The sequence below is a fragment of the Nilaparvata lugens genome, chromosome 4 (genome assembly GCF_014356525.2).
Source record: "Nilaparvata lugens isolate BPH chromosome 4, ASM1435652v1, whole genome shotgun sequence".
In the NCBI taxonomy this organism is placed as follows: domain Eukaryota; kingdom Metazoa; phylum Arthropoda; class Insecta; order Hemiptera; family Delphacidae; genus Nilaparvata; species Nilaparvata lugens.
In genome coordinates this window covers 66,870,933-66,889,420 of record NC_052507.1, presented here as the reverse complement: position 1 = coordinate 66,889,420, position 18,488 = coordinate 66,870,933, and the positions used below count along the sequence as shown (strand labels likewise).

The following is an 18,488-nucleotide window of genomic DNA, read 5'->3' as shown; positions in this document are numbered from 1 at the left end:
AATCTATTCATGTACAAAGTAAGCGCCTAAATTTGGCGTCGCCATAAAAGTTTTGCTAACTTGCTTCTTATTCATCCAAATTATTACAGTCTTCTAGCATTTCCATAGTACTGGCTTGGATTTCGTAATGAAATTAATGCAAACGTATTTGGGAATGTTTGAACCGTGCGACCCCACGACGTTTCAACTTGAAATCAGGCCGGGCGGTCCACGTGTTTTCTTGTCAATTGGAAAATTTTAGTGGAAAAGCAGCAGTTTTAATCGAGTCGTCACCGCGAGAAGATATAGTCACAGAACAAGTCTCGGCCTCTAAATTAGGCTTCGGACGTCTAAATAGTCCGAAAATATATTTATGATCTACAAAGATAAAATAATTGTTATTTATTTTGATACGAGATTACGAATTTGAATTGCATTTGATAATGGGAAATTACTTAAAGTTTCAGGAAATAGATTATGCGTTATGATATTGTTGTTTTGTGTAGAAAAGTGAATAGTTTGAGTTCAATTAATGTTTTTTGAAGATTTGAGTAAATATTAAAAACTTTTACTTACTGACTGGAGTACTTTCGATTGCCAGGCAATCGAAAGTACTCCAGTCAGTAAGTAAAAGTTTTTAATATTTACTCAATAATTGACTGCATGTCGTGTTAAAATACATAGAAAAAAAGTGTGCCAATTAAATTCATATATTCAGTTATAAATATCTCCACCGGTTACACTGGAGCTGGCACTCTGCGATACTAGTTATCCCGGTACAAGTGACTAATTACTATGGTATAATTGTTGACTATTGTAAATAATGATCAATGATATATCAAATTATTATGTATTATATTCACCAAGGAAATATATCTTTCCATCATTCCATAATTGGAATATTAATATTCTTGTAGCTCATTATATTTCGTCAAAGCCTTCACATCTCACAGTTATTAAACAATTTGGTGGAGTTGAGCTATCTTATTTTTTTGATTACAGACAAGGATTGATTGATTAATTGCCTTTATTGGGGAGGGCGGAGTTAGGACTCCTGGTCCTCTCTGCCACACAACCCTTAAAGGATAAGGGAGAAACTAACCAATCTTGATCAGAAATCAGGTGCTGACTATGAAACATGAATCTCACTCTAGTTCAAACACTGAAAGACGTTTTTAGCCAGGTCAATCCCGTGTTATCGGGTTAGCACGTTAAATTGCCGGTCGTAAGGCCCATTGACGGCTTAAATTTTATATTCAGGCCAAGTGGTGGGACCTTCCCGTAAGGGACTCCCAACCAACAAAAAGCCATACGAATTCACCTTATTTTTATTTTAGTAATCTAGATGGGTAGTAAACCAAATAAAATAATAAGAGAGAATATGAATAACAATTCAGTCAACGTTATAATTATTGGACAATTTTATTGTTGTTTGATTTTGATGAAGAATCATCCATATACTGAATTCAGATTATTAAAAACAATATAAAAACTTGTAGTACCAAAATATTTGAAGGGTACTAAGTTTTTATATTGTTTTTAATAATTTAAACAAAAGTAGCCCATATAAGTGAAGTGTTTTTATAAATTAAGATTGTATTGTAACAATGATACGTAACTTTCTTTAAAGTAAATTAGTAACGAAGTGCTCTTGAGGAACTTTTCAAAATTTCGTCTTTACTTTTTTCTGTTTAGAATCTTTCTTGATAATAAATAATTTTCCACACATAGGTGGAATTTGACTACTTTGAACTTTGAAACTTATTATTGAGAGGTAACGTTACTGGAAAGTCGAGTAACATTTTCTAAACATTTATGCCCGATTCTGGAGTTTATTTATCTATACATTACATGTATGATTTGTATTTTAATGTGAAACAATGATTGGGTATGTAACTCCCAGAGATAAACAGATTCTAACTTCGCGCAATCAACATTGAGCCCTGCCCAATGAGTATTTACAATACTCTATGATTCCCACTTTCATCACAGTGTGTGATAATAATAGAAACATACTGTGGTTATGATGAATCGTCAACAACCCATCTGAACGCAGTGGAGCTCTGATGACTGCTTCCTGATTCTTGTTCATCTAAATGTGCAGTGCAGCTTTAGGAAACCGCTACTACTGTGATGAATGGGAGAAGCCCTGCTCGTATTGCACCCGTATCCGACTATCCATCCGACCCGTTCGCCGACATTTAACCTTTTCTCACCTCCGCTGCTTTGTAACGGACCCACATTATTTGCTGACGTCTGCACCACTCTCAGACAGCCGATCCCTCTGTCAATCTTTGCCATGGAAGTTCAAAAGCTATTTGCAGCCCGCGTTACTACAGATACGGTTCAATTAGGCGAATAAATTGGTTGACTCACATAATCGTTTGCAGTAGAGGTGATTTGTGGCAATATGCAATAACCTTCATATTGCTACAAAGGGTTAAATCTCAAATATATCCTATATATTTATGTTTCTTAAATATTGATTTTACTCACTTAAAACTATTATGATAATTAACTTATGATGTATCTACATTATGTGACCTAGTCTCCGTGAATTTATTAATTTTAGTGGTTTGAATAAGATCTATTTTCTTTCTATTGACATGTTTGCTGTACCTAGTTGTTCAAACTCACTGCCGGCGCACAAGTTATTCTTTGCCGGTAGTGCCATTTTGTAAGTTAGAATATTTATTTTATCAAACTGTATTATTTCATGACAAATAAATGAATTTGAATTTGAATGATGATAATAATTGTATGATAATCTATCAATTACGTTAAAATGGCTCTTCATGGTATTGTCTGTGAGTCTTGTTATATGTATATATCAAATTAATTAACATTTTTAGGGAAACCCTGTGTCTCATAATACTAACAGGAACCCCCGGTCTGACAGAAATCAATATCATTAGCTCAATATCATAATTAAGCTAAAAAAAACTATAAGTCTGTAAAAGCTTAATATTAACACGAGAATTTCTTGAAAGTTTAATACATCCTCATAATCATTTCATTATCTTATACCATTAAACAAGCAATTTCTGTTTATATCCTATTATATTAAGCAAGCAATTCCTTTATGTCTGTTTATATTTTTATATCTGGTTATCTGGCGATTTATGTTCAACGGATCTCGAAAACGGCTCTAACGTTTCTCACGAAATTTGAAAGAGAGTAGGTCTATGATATGAAAATTCCATTTCACTAGGTCTCAACCCTGGGATAACTCACTAAAGGACATTAAAAGGATAAATACGTCCTTGGGAGAACAGCTGGAAATGTTGTCGTCTGTTGATGATGGATGTGAGTGAACGAGTGCATGTGTGTGGAACTGAGACAAAATTATGACTCAGCTGTTGATCATTCAATCAGTGCCGGTTGTACAAGAGCCGGTTAAATTTTAATCCCGATTAATTCCAGTAGAACCAATCCTGATAAGCTATATTTTTGAAATGGTTTTCTCTGATTAGAATTAGAATTTAACATGCTTTTGTGAGAGACATTTTTGCATTCCTCTGGGAATTAATCTCAATCCACTGTGATTAGATAGAATCTTTCTGTATGAACTATAAAAATATATTACAATTTCTTCTTTTGTAACAAATTTTAAATGCTTTTGTACTCCAGAGCGGAGCTCGGTGCCCCGATATTGCTAATTAATTTAGATAACTTTAGGTTCAATAACTCAAAAATAAAACACTTCAAGTATGAAATGGGAAGAAAAAGTTGAATGTGAAACTTACCGTGAATCACTGATATGTGGCAAAATTATGATAAACTCTCATATCTTCCAGAATTTATGGAAGATCCAGAGCTTCTACACACATTATTCCCTAAATAATACATGTTGTACTTAGGCACATGCCGTGTATATCTCACTAAACCCACTCTGCGCTGTTATCTCTGACAGATTATGATATAATTTATTTCCACCGAATAACGTCAACGCAGTGGCTCTCTTCTATGTACTCTGACCATCATTATAAAGTATTGGGATGATCATCTCCTTCCGAATAAAAAGTGTGAGATAAATTCGAATTCAAATAGCTCGATTTTCGTCCGTGTAAGAAAGTCTCATCAATCAATTTCCGAATTATCCAATTCTCATTTCAGTTCTCAATTTTAAAATTTTAGTTACAAAAACTATTTGGAGCTATTTTATATTCAGAAATTATTCAGACAGCATTAGTGCTCTCATCATCTATTGAGTCTATTGGATGAATAAGAGATAGCGATTTCTGAAAATCAATGTGAGATTGATTGATAACATTCGTTGAATCAAATTGAGACTTAAGAGCTTCAACTTTTTCAGGTTTTTGATCGTTCAAAATGTGAGCAGTCAAAGTAAGTTCCTTAGAATTATGGTTGGATCATCGACGAATTTAGAGATGAACATATTTATATCATTCTATCTCCCCTTTGAAAATTCTGAATAACTCAAGTTTTTAATAACGATACAAGGTCTTCAATAGAGGTTCTATCACATCCGTCTTAATAATTTATCGATTCATCATGTTTGTTTAGATTGATTTTCTGATTAATATCGGCGAGATTCCATTGAGCCGTAATTTGTGAGTCACATCTATACTCCTTCATTTACTCTTTCCTCATCAAACTCCTTATTTTGAAATGAATACTTGTGCGTCTCTAGTCTCGCCAATGACAGTCAAGCTCAACCTTCATTGGTCAACAGCTAATGTCCAACCGCAGGCTGCTGCTGCTGTAATTACTATAGTCGTAGCCACCTCTAATTGAGACCGAGCGAAGTGAGGTCTAAGATCAGTCGACGGTTTGGCATTTCTCTTAGTTTAAATGTTTATATGTTGCGCATTTACGGCGAGACGCGGTAATAGATTTTCATGAAATTTGACAGGTATGTTCCTTTTATAATTGCGCGTCGACGTATTTACAAGGTTTTTTTGAAATTTTGAATTTCAAGATAATAAAAAGAAAAAAGGAGCCTCCTCATACGCCAATATTGAGTAAAAATCGATCTATAGAATTATTCATCATTAATCATCTGACAAGTGATTACACAGATGTGTGGAGAAGCCAGTCTATTACTGTATTTCCATAAGATCTATAGTTTCAATCAGGTACTTGTGGATGAGAATACTGCGTGAGGTCTACTGTTCACAGAACTACTAGTAAGTTACCTTTTTTCTCTCTCTATCATTTTGATGATGTACTCATTCTAGTTCAACCACTCAAATTTCAGTTTATGTGGTAAAATCGGATATGATTAGAACGATTGACATGCTGAGATTCACTTTTCTAATACAATACTTTCCTAACGTCAAGACTAACTCTTAAATGACTAACTCTAGATTTGAATGCAAGATTCCATCATTTGATACATTATATAATCTAATGAGTCGTTCAATTCATAAATAAGTTTGAAGAAATCATTGGATGAAATAGTGTGAGTTTTATACTTTTTATACAGATTGATTCACGCGTGTGTCTTTTACGCTATCTATAGCACTCTAATCTGCATGAAGACTTGAATGTTAATTGACCGAGCGAAGTGAGGTTTAAGATTCAAGTCGACGGTTTGGCATTTCTCTTAATGTTTAAATGTTTATATGTTGCGCATTTACGGCGAAACGCGGTAATAGATTCTCATGAAATTTGACAGGTATGTTCCTTTTTTAATTGCGCGTCGACGTATATACAAGGCTTTTGGAAATTTTGCATTTCAAGGATAATATAAAAGAAAAAAGAGCCTCCTTCATACGCCAATATTAGAGTAAAAATCAGCAAAAGAATTATTCATCATAAATCAGCTGACAAGTGATTACACAGATGTGTGGAGAGCCATCTATTGCTGTATTTCCATAAGGTCCATAGTTTCAATCAGGTACTTGTGGATGAGAATACTGCGTGAGGTCTATTGTTCACAAGAACTACTAGTAAGGTTACCTTTTTTTCTCTCTCTATCATTTTGATGATGTACTTATTGTATGAATCAATCAATAAAGAATGTCAAAGTTGAGAGCGACAATTCAATTATGCTGTGCTGAATGTAAATAGCCTACAGTGAGGAAGTGATAGCCAGTGGTGTGAAATGTTTGTTATGAGCGGTGTGAGCAGATTCAATACTAATCCTTGCATTCGGAATTATAAAGAATGGATGATCAAGGACATCTCATATTATAAGCTATTGACGACATGGCAGAGGCAGAGCTGCAAGGCTCTTCCCTATCAGCTTATCACTAAAGACTGATAGACATCTCTATGCTGTTCGATGATATAGGTCATGTTTATAGATGTTGGCCTATTTCAAGCTTATCAGTCTCTAGCTATTTATAACAGCGTCAGCATGTTGTTTTGTTTATCGCATCACAGATAATATGTAACTTTAACGATATTATTTATGTGCTAGCTATTTTTAAATCAATCTCTATTGATATCATTTGACATTGAAAGGAAAATCCAAATCGAAGATGGATCTTTTTCATGTTTTTTCGAATCTCATTTTAGATATCTCATGAATGAATAACCTCACCACGCCGTCAAACAGAAAATTCATTCTATTATTTTCCAAATAGATTCTAAACTATGAGTAGCTTCTATATACGAGAGACAGTATTATTTTGGCTGGGGTTGGACCAAACGAGCCTTCTGTAATATAAATACTTTCCTAACGTCAAGAAAATGACTAACTCTAGATTTGAATACAAGATTCCATCATTTGATACATTATATAATCTAATGAGTCGTTTCAATTCAATAAATAAGTTATGAAGAAATCATTGGATGGAATAGTGTGAGTTTTATACTTTTTATACAGATTGATTCACGCGTGTGTCTTTTACGCTATCTATAGCACTCTAATCTGCATGAAGACTTGAATGTTAATTGACCGAGCGAAGTGAGGTTTAAGATTCAAGTCGACGGTTTGGCATTTCTCTTAATGTTTAAATGTTTATATGTTGCGCATTTACGGCGAAACGCGGTAATAGATTCTCATGAAATTTGACAGGTATGTTCCTTTTTTAATTGCGCGTCGACGTATATACAAGGTTTTTGGAAATTTTGCATTTCAAGGATAATATAAAAGAAAAAAGGAGCCTCCTTCATACGCCAATATTAGAGTAAAAATCAGACTATAGAATTATTCATCATAAATCAGCTGACAAGTGATTACACAGATGTGTGGAGAAGCCAGTCTATTGCTGTATTTCCATAAGGTCTATAGTTTCAATCAGGTACTTGTGGATGAGAATACTGCGTGAGGTCTACTGTTCACAGAACTACTGGTAAGGTTACCTTTTTTTCTCTCTCTATCATTTTGATGATGTACTTATTGTATGAATCAATCAATAAAGAATGTCAAAAGTTGAGAGCGACAATTCAATTATGCTGTGCTGTATGTAAATAGCCTACAGTGAGGAAGTGATAGCCAGTGGTGTGAAATGTTTGTTATGAGCGGTGTGAGGCAGATTCAATACTAATCCTTGCATTCGGAATTATAGAGAATGGATGATCAAAGGACATCTCATATTATAAGCTATTGACGACAGGGCAGAGGCAGAGCTGCAAGGCTCTTCCCTATCAGCTTATCACTAAAGACTGATAGACATCTCTATGCTGTTCGATGATATAGGTCATGTTTATAGATGTTGGCCTATTTCAAGCTTATCAGTCTCTAGCTATTTATAACAGCGTCAGCATGTTGTTTTGTTTATCGCATCACAGATAATATGTAACTTTAACGATATTATTTATGTGCTAGCTATTTTTAAATCAATCTCTATTGATATCATTTGACATTGAAAGGAAAATCCAAATCGAAGATGGATCTTTTCATGTTTTTTCGAATCTCATTTTAGATATCTCATGAATGAATAAACCTCACCACGCCGTCAAACAGAAAATTCATTCTATTATTTTCCAAATAGATTCTAAACTATGAGTAGCTTCTATATACGAGAGACAGTATTATATTTGGCTGGGGTTGGACCAAACGAGCCTTCTGTAAAAATATTTTAAGTTCATTCTGATCAGATCACGTACTAACATGTAGACAAGGTGAAGGAACACATTGTTCCCTTACATTATTTCTCTCTGGAGGAACACTTAGGATAGATATGGACTCATAAGATATGGGAGTATAGTGATATAGTGTGCTTATACTACGAATAGATAGACTGTTCCTAGTACCAGTTAAAATTTGACTCAGTTTCAAAATAAAGTGATACCTGTATACATTTAGTTTTCAATCAATCTTTATGGAGAATAGGGTGAATAAAATTTATATATCCTTTTTAATACACTAAATGCAATAATGATAATAATAATTTTATATATTTTTAAACGCAAGTTTTCTTTATTTACTAATATCCGTCACAATTACCAAACAAGAAATGCTCTGAACACAGGTATCATCACTCCTAGACTGTTTAAAACATTCACAACTACATCCTCGCATTATAAAATCAATATGCTTTTCCCTAAGCTACCAGAATTTATAAAAAATCCCGAAAATAATAAAATAAGCCATCTCAAGCAATTAGTCAACAAATGGATACGGTACTTAGTGTGAATCGTGAGGAAATGGAGAATTATATATACTCCAACATAAGTCAAGGTTCTTCAAGTTTTGTATACCGTATTTATATTGTATATTGTTTGTACTTTCAAAGAAGACGAATAAAGATAATTTCAATTTCAATGGATAAACAATATTAATCATGGACATTATGATGACTTCTAGAATCAAAGGGTTTTATAGAGAGGTAGGCTAGTTTTAGAAAGTAATGTATTTGGAGAAACTTAGTTCGATATCTTTGCGCCTGCTCAGCAGGAGAGAGAGAGAGTTGAGATTGTAAAGATGCTTGAAATATCAAATTGACTATTAACACCAAAAATGCTATAATTGTTATAGGTCAAGGTTAAATATGTTGGGTATGAGAGCGAAAACTGTGATAAACGTTTTGATGATGAATCCGAGAAATTTTTCTCAAGGCTAGGACATTTTTTGAATGAAAACCATTGAATGGTTTATCAATAAAACCACTTATTTATTGAAACAATTTGAGATAAAAGTTTTGGTTATTAAAACATTAGCAATCTTTAGTAAACTGAAAACTTAAACATTAAGTAGCAAATAGCATGGCTGAAGTACTGAAGCACTACGATTGGCCATTACTGTTGACTAATAAAGACTGAGCTCTGCTGTCATTGGCGGAGACAAGACACGCCCAAGCATCCACAATATGGTCTTGAGAAGCGTTGAACAACAACAAATGAAGAGAAACTTAGTACCTATCTTAGAAAACTGAATAGATAATATGGTCTTATATGAATGAAATTTGAACATCACCATCAAAGAATCAATTACATTGTGATTGAGTTCCCAAATATTAAAGATTTGGTAGACTATTATAATAGCCATGCCCTCCATAATTAAAAAATTGACGTCCTACCAATGAAGATTGATCATTTGTATTGACCGCATGACCGGTGTACCTGAGTATCGAGTGACATAGGTTTCTATTGTGATGGAACTATTATGTCATGTTTGTTGAACATCATGATGAATAGAACATAGACTCATATAATGTAGTACAACAGAACAAACAAAACATTGAAGACAAGTTAGTTTTCCTGATACCTTTTTCACCTTCTCAAGGATTGAAGGTTTTCCTAGTACATGGAAATTTTTGTTAATCAAAAATTTTTGTTAAATCAAACTTGTTTGTGTGTGTAAAAATGAATTGAAGATTCGACTATAACTCTGCTTCCTTCAAAATCTATTTGTTACATACATTTTTCTAATTAATCTGGATAAGGCTGTTTGAATGAAAATTCAACAATCTATAACTATTATTGAATGAGGAATATTGATTGAAAAATAGTAGTATTGGAGTCTCACAATTATCTATCTAAAAACTTGTAGTACGGTAACAGAAATTTAACTATTTCTCAAACTATTCAGTCGACATAGTTCAAAAGTTCTTTCCATCACTATCAATTCTCAATAACAAAGTTCAACCGTTGCATTTTTTCACATTTAAATAGACTGTTGCTCAACCTCGATAATAGCATCCCAGTTATTCGTTATCGTAGGCATGGATTGTTGCACAGTTCAACTCTATAGAAACTATTTCTCAATGACAGATTGCATGGCCAAACTTCTTAATAATAGGCCTATTTCCAATCCAATTCAAATCAATTATATTCCAATGTTCGAGGTTGATTGTTAGACAGGAATTGAAAGTTCTAACTCCGCCAAATAAATAATTTTCCATTTCATTTCAATGTTTATCAACACAACTTATATGTATGTTATTTGAATCAACGTCGAAGACACAAAAAGAGAGAGTAATATTAGTAGTACATTGGTGTCTCTTTTGACTTTCAATTCACCATGCCTGAATAGATCCTACTCCAACTTTTATAGAATGTTATGAGATCTTTAAATTGAGGACTCTCATCTAATTCATTAGACATCGTATTCTTTAACTTATCATTGAGTAAAAAGCAACATTCCCAATGCACAGGAAAAGTTCTCATCTAAAACGACAGCACATCGATTCTTTTCACTTTGAAAATACTTTCACACAATATTTTGCTTGAACAGGTAGAATAATATTGATAGTCCTGGAAATGCTCTTTCCACTGAATAGCATCCATTGGAAATGGATAATGAGGGTTCCTCATTGATTAGAGATAATTAATAGTAATCAACACAATCTATCTATTATTATTCAAATTATTATACACATGACTTTCAGTCAAGAGGCTTGAAAATTGTCACCTTTTGACTCTTGATTTGAAATTTAGATTTCAATAATTTCTACGATCTTGCATTGTCTCAATTCAAATACATTCTATTTGTTATATTTTCAATGGATCAACTGAAGAATAGACATTTTTCTCATCTTTTCAACATAAATAGAATAATTTAAGATGTAGGCCTACCGGTAATCATGTTTACGTTATCCGTAATATACCAGTAATCTGTAGCCTCTATGGAAATCTATAGGTGGCCTACTGGATTGATTGATCTTTCTATGAAAATCTCGGGAACAGCTAACACAATACTCATTTTCTTATTGATAAAGCACACTGAGGAAGTAGATTATTATAATCAGAATAAATTTATACTAGAATCACCATAAGTAATGATAGCTCTTATTCCTTCAAATGATAATTTGTATCAAATAAATTTGTATTTGAATCACCATCACTATTTGCATCTTGTTTCTTTAGATGATATGACTATTTGTATTGAATGAATTTGTAGGGAAATCACCTCACCCTCGCTAATCACATTCAATTTCACATAATACAATAATAATACCAGATGAAGGATAGTAATACTTGACTCACCTGTTGAAGAAGACACCCCCACTTCACAAACTAAAACTGATTCAACAATATTTGCGGTATAATTGGGACAACCAACTCATACGTCAAGAGCCAAGCACTCTTACAGACTGACTAATCACAGCTGATGATGGTAGGCCTCTCTATGCTGAGGCCACCGTACTGGACTTTGATAAATAATGACGAAATATACTGATAACAGGCAAGATCTGCCACTACACAAACCCAGGGTTCTCGCTTTTCACATTACAGTACCGTTATATAACGAAAAATCTATCGCGTATTATTTACACATCCATACTACCAAAAACAGTTCTCCCAGAAACAGAAGCTGAAGCACTTATTGAAACTACTCGAAAGTACTTGAAAAGTATTATTTCTACTTTGATAAAAATTGTCATTCAATGTCAATGGAGTTGTCCTAACGGCACATTTTTATCCAAACAACAAAGTTCATTCCATTTAATAGAGATCATTCTAGTTTTTATCGAATTCGAATGTATTTTCTTGTGTGATGATGAGAGAATTTTGAGTATTCATGTGTTTGTCAAATGTAAATATATCCAATTCCCGTTTCTCTATACGATAGACTACGATTGAATTCTTCATAACAAAAATTATCATTAGATAATCTAATTTTCAGATGGAATTAAATAGAGAATGCATTTATTCAAATGCTAATTATTATTTAACGAAAATCCTAAATAATTGCTGTAAATCACCTCGAAGACTTCTACCGCAGACATTGACAACAGGGTTAACAGCTAGATGGAAATTCGATGAGAACTGCTATCAAAAACTATTTTGGATAGTAGTTCTCATCGAATTTCCATCTAGCTGTTAACCATGTTGTCAATGTCTGCAGTAGCAGAAGTCTTCGGGGTGATTTACAGCATTTATTTAGGATTTTCGTTAAATAATAATTATATAATCTAATTTTATAATCTGAAATCAAAATTACCATTTGAAGAAAACTTGAAAAAAAAAATTTTGTGCTTGATGTATGGAATATTATGAATCCATACAGTTCAGAATGAATTCCTCCCACTAGGTATTAATTAATCAAACTCGAGTGATGGATGTATCAAATTGAACAGTTCAGTAATGAAACAGCATTCCTAAAGCGGCGAAATTATTCTCAACAAAGTGTAGGTACCTCTTGAATGCATTCCAGAATCGCTGATCAATAATGAGTGCAGATTAATTAGCAGTATGTACTTTACAATCTTGCAGCATTTCAAATTTGAATGGAATTTGAAGTTTGTAGCTTCAGGCATCTGAAGCGATGTTTCATCCACTTTATTCGTATAAAACGTTGATTGCAATTCATTATCTGTGGCTTTAGAAATAATGAAATTGATCATCATTCGTAATTCCATCAGGAACTTATCACATTAATTACTCTTGAACAAGAATTCGACGTGGGATATTCGAAATTCTCACAATAATTGAGAAAATCTTCACTGTTTATCATGATGAAATATCGATTAACATATTCCATTCCTGGAATGTGTTGAAGCATTAGATTACCGCATTTCAGGATGAGCATAATGGGTTTCCATTCATTAGAAATTCTATTCCCAACCCTAAAAAACATTAAATAATTTCGAACGGAGTATTTGATATTAGAGAAGGATTTCAGGATATTGATAAGATAAAGAATAAGGCTTCCGCGGCTAAGGATTATGTTATAGTACTGTAGTTTTAGAGTATAGAGTTATGGCTACATGTACGGTATGTGAATTTCTTGAAAATTATTCATTCAGGAGCACGATCATTCATACCACTGATTATTTATTTTCAATGAGAAATTATGTGAATTAATTTTAATTTATTCTGGTGAATAGTAATATTTTTTTAATAATATTAATATCTTATCTTAGAATAGCAAGATCACTTACAAAATAGTCCTAGACCGAAGATAAGTTCTTAAAACAGAAGTTCATGAACTTGAATTGAAAAACTAGGAACTAATGTACTGGAGTACGATTGAAGGTATAATGAACAGGATTACTGAACTGGAATACCAGTAAGGTGCAATGAAGTATTATTTCCTCTCAGTTTTATTTTAGATTCTGCTGTTCAAATGAATGGAAAATTACAGATATTACAGGAAGGCACTCCTATTGAAAGTTACAAATGAAGATTTACAACAGTGATATTCCATGAATGGGTTACTCATTATTATGTGTTTAGATTCTACATGGATACAAGAGTATAACATTACCGATAATCTATTATTAGACTTCAACTGGAAACGATACCATATCTGCGAGTATCTGATTCCGTACTTGGATTGTTATGAATATTAGTACCGTTTTCGGTTCAATTTTGACAAAACCTCTCTCTTTCTCTCTCTATTTCTCTCTCTCTTTCCCTCCACCCTCATCGTTTTCCTCTCTTTTTTTTCACTTCACTTCTCGCTATACCTTTTTAACTATGGGAGGGACTACAACTGAGAGAAAGCGAGTTAGATTTCCATGTTCGAACCGCTCTACTGTCTCATCGCTCTCTTCCTCTCTATTCCCATCTCTTTTATTCTTACTTCACCCTTTTCCTTTTCCTCTCTATCTATCTCTTATTTATTTGTTACCTTTCCTCAAGACTTTATCCTTTCTCCTCCTTTCCTCACACTTATCACTGATCTCACACACACAACGCACTTTCTCTCTATCTTTATCTCTCATCATTTCTTCTCCTTTATTTCTTTCTCATCGCTCCTCCTCACTTTCTTGCTCTCTCCTCTCTTTTTCCTCATATACTCACTCACTGTATCTCTCTCAACCTCACTCACGTCTCCCTCTCTCCCACTCTCTCTCTCCCCTCCTTACTCTCTCTCCTCCTCTCCCTCCTCTCTCTCTCTCTCTCTCTCTCTCTCTCTCTCTCTCTCTCTCTCTCTCTCTCTCTCTCTCTCTCTCTCTCTCTCTCTCTCTCTCTCTCTCTCTCTCTCTCTCTCTCTCTCTCTCTCTCTCTCTCTCTCTCTCTCTCTCTCTCTCTCTCTCTCTCTCTCTCTCTCTCTCTCTCTCTCTCTCTCTCTCTCTCTCTCTCTCTCTCTCTCTCTCTCTCTCTCTCTCTCTCTCTCTCTCTCTCTCTCTCTCTCTCTCTCTCTCTCTCTCTCTCTCTCTCTCTCTCTCTCTCTCTCTCTCTCTCTCTCTCTCTCTCTCTCTCTCTCTCTCTCTCTCTCTCTCTCTCTCTCTCTCTCTCTCTCTCTCTCTCTCTCTCTCTCTCTCTCTCTCTCTCTCTCTCTCTCTCTCTCTCTCTCTCTCTCTCTCTCTCTCTCTCTCTCTCTCTCTCTCTCTCTCTCTCTCTCTCTCTCTCTCTCTCTCTCTCTCTCTCTCTCTCTCTCTCTCTCTCTCTCTCTCTCTCTCTCTCTCTCTCTCTCTCTCTCTCTCTCTCTCTCTCTCTCTCTCTCTCTCTCTCTCTCTCTCTCTCTCTCTCTCTCTCTCTCTCTCTCTCTCTCTCTCTCTCTCTCTCTCTCTCTCTCTCTCTCTCTCTCTCTCTCTCTCTCTCTCTCTCTCTCTCTCTCTCTCTCTCTCTCTCTCTCTCTCTCTCTCTCTCTCTCTCTCTCTCTCTCTCGAGTGAGTAAACGTGTGTCAGTTCGGCTCCGTCTTCTAACAGATATTTCGTAGGGTTATACAGTTCAATTCACTTCAAATTATACATCTAGTTATTCAGTTTCTCGAGCTTAATTCAATAGTGAAATTATATTTTTGATTAACTCACACTCTTTTTATTTATCTTGAAAAAACATTCCTAATCTTCAGTTCACCTTCTCGCCTATAAAAGTGTAAATCCACCTAACGGTACACGATGGTTCGACCGAATAGAGGCACACCGAAGAATGAGGTCAATGCTCCGAAGCCAGCTATTTCTGGAGCATTGTCCGAAGAGACCCTCCTCATTATTCGACAGCAAATCGAAGAGTCTGTCCACAGTGCTGTATCAATGGCTGTGAAATCTATTTTCGAGGAACTTCAGGCATTGAAGGAGGAGAACAAACAGCTGCACGATAGAATTCGTGAGCTGGAGGTGTCTTGTCACCTGAAGGTCGACGACCTCGAGCAATATGGGCGCCGACATTCTATACGTATTTTTGGGATCCCGGAGAGTGACAAAGAAGACACGGACCTGCTGGCGCTCGATGTCTTTAACAAGAAGCTGAACGTGCCCGTGACTTTGGCGGATGTCAACCGCTCGCATCGCGTTGGAAGGCGTCAACCACCTCAACAAGGGCAAGCTAAACCCAAGGACCGACCCATCATAGTTCGACTCTGCAGCTACCGGACCAGGAAGATGATCTTCGACGCTAAGAGGAAGCTGAAGGGTTCCGGCGTCACCATTCGCGAGGATCTGACTGCGGAGCGCCTCAAGATCCTCAACGCTGCGGCCGACCGTCATGGGCATAGGAATGTCTGGTCATCGGACGGGAGGATCAAGATCTCTATCGGCGAGGGAGGATCCAAGAGGGTCCACACAGTCGAGAGGATGACCGACCTTCAAAAAATAAAGGTAAATTAAATCATTTCAGGATTCGATTACTAAGGTGCCCTTCACTACAAAAATAGGAAATTCGTATTAAAACATTTCACAATAGATATACCTTGGCATTTTTCATGAGCTGGCTTTCTGTTCTATAAATGAATCTTTCCACTGCTATTTATGATTATGTATGAGGCAATTATTTCAAACTAAGGAGATCCACATTTGTTAATACTGATTAATAATTTATCTTGATATTAATTCCCAAAACTACGTTCAATGCATCAACTACTATACTCCAGAGGGTACTTAGAGAATCATTATCTCTATTCTTACTAATAATTATTACATCTCTTACCAAAATTATTTCCATAATTAATAATTTTCGAAATGCTGAATTTCAAATAAATTGGATGATTAACATACGTTATAGATATGGATGTAATCTATAGGTAAAGATAGTAATCTCTTCTATATTAGGTGTACATAATGATATCTCCTACTGTTGCCACAGCTCGAGCAATAGAAGCAAATGTGTGAAGAATTATTGATAGAACGGAGGGGTGGGTAGTCTGTTCATATGCTTATATAGGGGCTGTGTTTCATTTAATGTTATCTTAGACATTCATCACTAAAATATTACAGTTCTCAATTTACTACTTTTATTGTTATTGCAACTCCCAATAGTTAATTATACTTCTAATACTATATAATATTTTTCACACTTCACCGTTCAATCCTATTTAAAACTCATCTAAAATAATCTAGCACTTTCTCCATCGTCTCCTCTACTTCTTATTTTTCTTTCTAATTTCTCTTCTTGATCTTATATTTATAATGATTACTTGAATATTGTTGTTTGCGATGATGATTATTATTCTTTTCTATTCTTCTTCTTCTTCTTCGTCTTCTTCTTCTTCTTCTCTTCTTCTTCTTCTTCTTCTCTTTCTTTTTCTTTTCTTCTTCTTTTCTTCTTCTTCTTCTCTCCTTGATTAATTCAAGATCACAATACGATGTTCTATTTCTTATTCTATAGTTCAGTTTCATAAGTTCTTCTCAATTTGTGCACATTCCTTCTTTCTCTTCTTTTCTTCCCCATTGTTATCATTATTTTCCCTGTGATTTTTTCACTAGCTATCCAGCATGTTCAAATGTTTATTTCTCTTTCTATATCTATTTATCTTCCTACCTTTTCTCTTTCTATCTGATTACCTTCTACTAGTATCCATATATTATATTATAATATCCATATATTTATCCATATAATATTCGATTCTTTCCCACATTGAATCATACTATTCCTCTTCAATTTTATGGGGATATTATTCATTATCAGTTGTATTATGTATCTTTTCTCAATTGATAACTTTCTTCAAAGATTTTTCGTTTTTCTGCTGGCTTTTTCTTCTCTTTTTCAGTTTTTACTGGATCCCATTTCGCTCTATCTCCACCATGAACACGATCTTCCACTACTGGATTCCATCTCTCTCTATCTCCACTTGGACTCGATTTTCCACCACTGGATTCCATCTCTCTCTGTCTCCACTTGGACTCGATCTTCCACTACTGGATTCCTTCTCGCTTACCTCCACTTGGACCCGATTCTTCCACTACTGGATACCTACTCGCTCTATCTCCACTTGGACCAGATCTCCCACTACCAGTTCTTCCTCAATCTTCGTCTTATTCACCATTAGGATTATTCATCACCGGAACTCCACACATCTACATCTTATTGTGTTTAGTGAATTTTGTTTTGAACTAGTGCTTTAAATAGTGAAGGGAGCCGAACTGTCAAGGCATGCTGAATGCACTCGAATCAAGAGACTTTTTCATTTAGGTTAAGTTTTATCAGTTTCATCCCCATTTTCCCCGTCATGTGTCGTTCTGAGGTCGGTTCACGATTGGTCTGCTGCTTCCATGATGCCTCTCACTGACACGTCAGCTCGCTCGCCCTCAAGTAGGTATGATTATTTCAATAATAGTAATAATGACGCAGGTATGTTTCTAGCAAATAAGCTCCACTCTTTCAAAAAACTTTTCAAGGCTGCTCACCTTAACGTACAATCCCTCAGTTGCCACATTGATGAACTCAGAGCAATCTTCCGTTTTCAGGACTTCAATATAATCGGAATTTCCGAATCATTTTTGAAGCCTAGTATTTCATCAAATTTTGTTGCATTGCCTGGATATAATCTTTTCCGGAATGATAGATTAAATAAAGCTTGTGGGGGTGTAGCAATTTATGTGAAAGAAGGTATCAAAACAAAAGTTTTAATCACATCTAAACAAGAGTATTGTTCCAGACCAGAGTTTATGCTACTTGAATTATCCTTATCTAGTACTGATAAATTACTCGTTGGTATCTGTTATCGCCCACCAAAAATAGGTCATTTCACAGATTTCGAAAGTGCCTTGCTTTCTCTTATGCCTTGTTATAACCGTATACTAGTTATGGGGGATATGAACACCGACTTGAACATGACAAATCGTAACTTTGACTACTTTCAACTGACTACAATTTTCCAATGCCTAAACATGACTATTTTACCTCTCGATCCAACTCATCATACTAATGAATCAGACACACTCATTGACCTTCTCATTGTTAGTGATCCCAATGAGGTTGTTCAAGCAGGCCAAATCTCAGTCCCAGCTATTTCTAGACATGATTTGATCTACTGTGTACT

At 35.0% G+C, this 18,488-nt stretch overlaps 1 protein-coding gene across 2 annotated transcripts in view; it reads right to left on the bottom strand.

The window, feature by feature from the left end:
* Nucleotides 1-11,589, bottom strand: part of LOC111055463 (delta-1-pyrroline-5-carboxylate synthase) — an 83,153-nt gene extending 71,564 nt beyond the window's left edge. Inside the window, exon 1 of one of the 2 annotated variants that reach the window (XM_039426269.1) lies at nt 11,323-11,589. The gene's annotated coding sequence lies outside the window, so the exon portion shown is untranslated. The remainder of the gene's footprint in view (nt 1-11,322) is intronic. The other variant, XM_039426270.1, reaches the window with a different exon arrangement.
* Nucleotides 11,590-18,488: the final 6,899 nt, after the last annotated feature.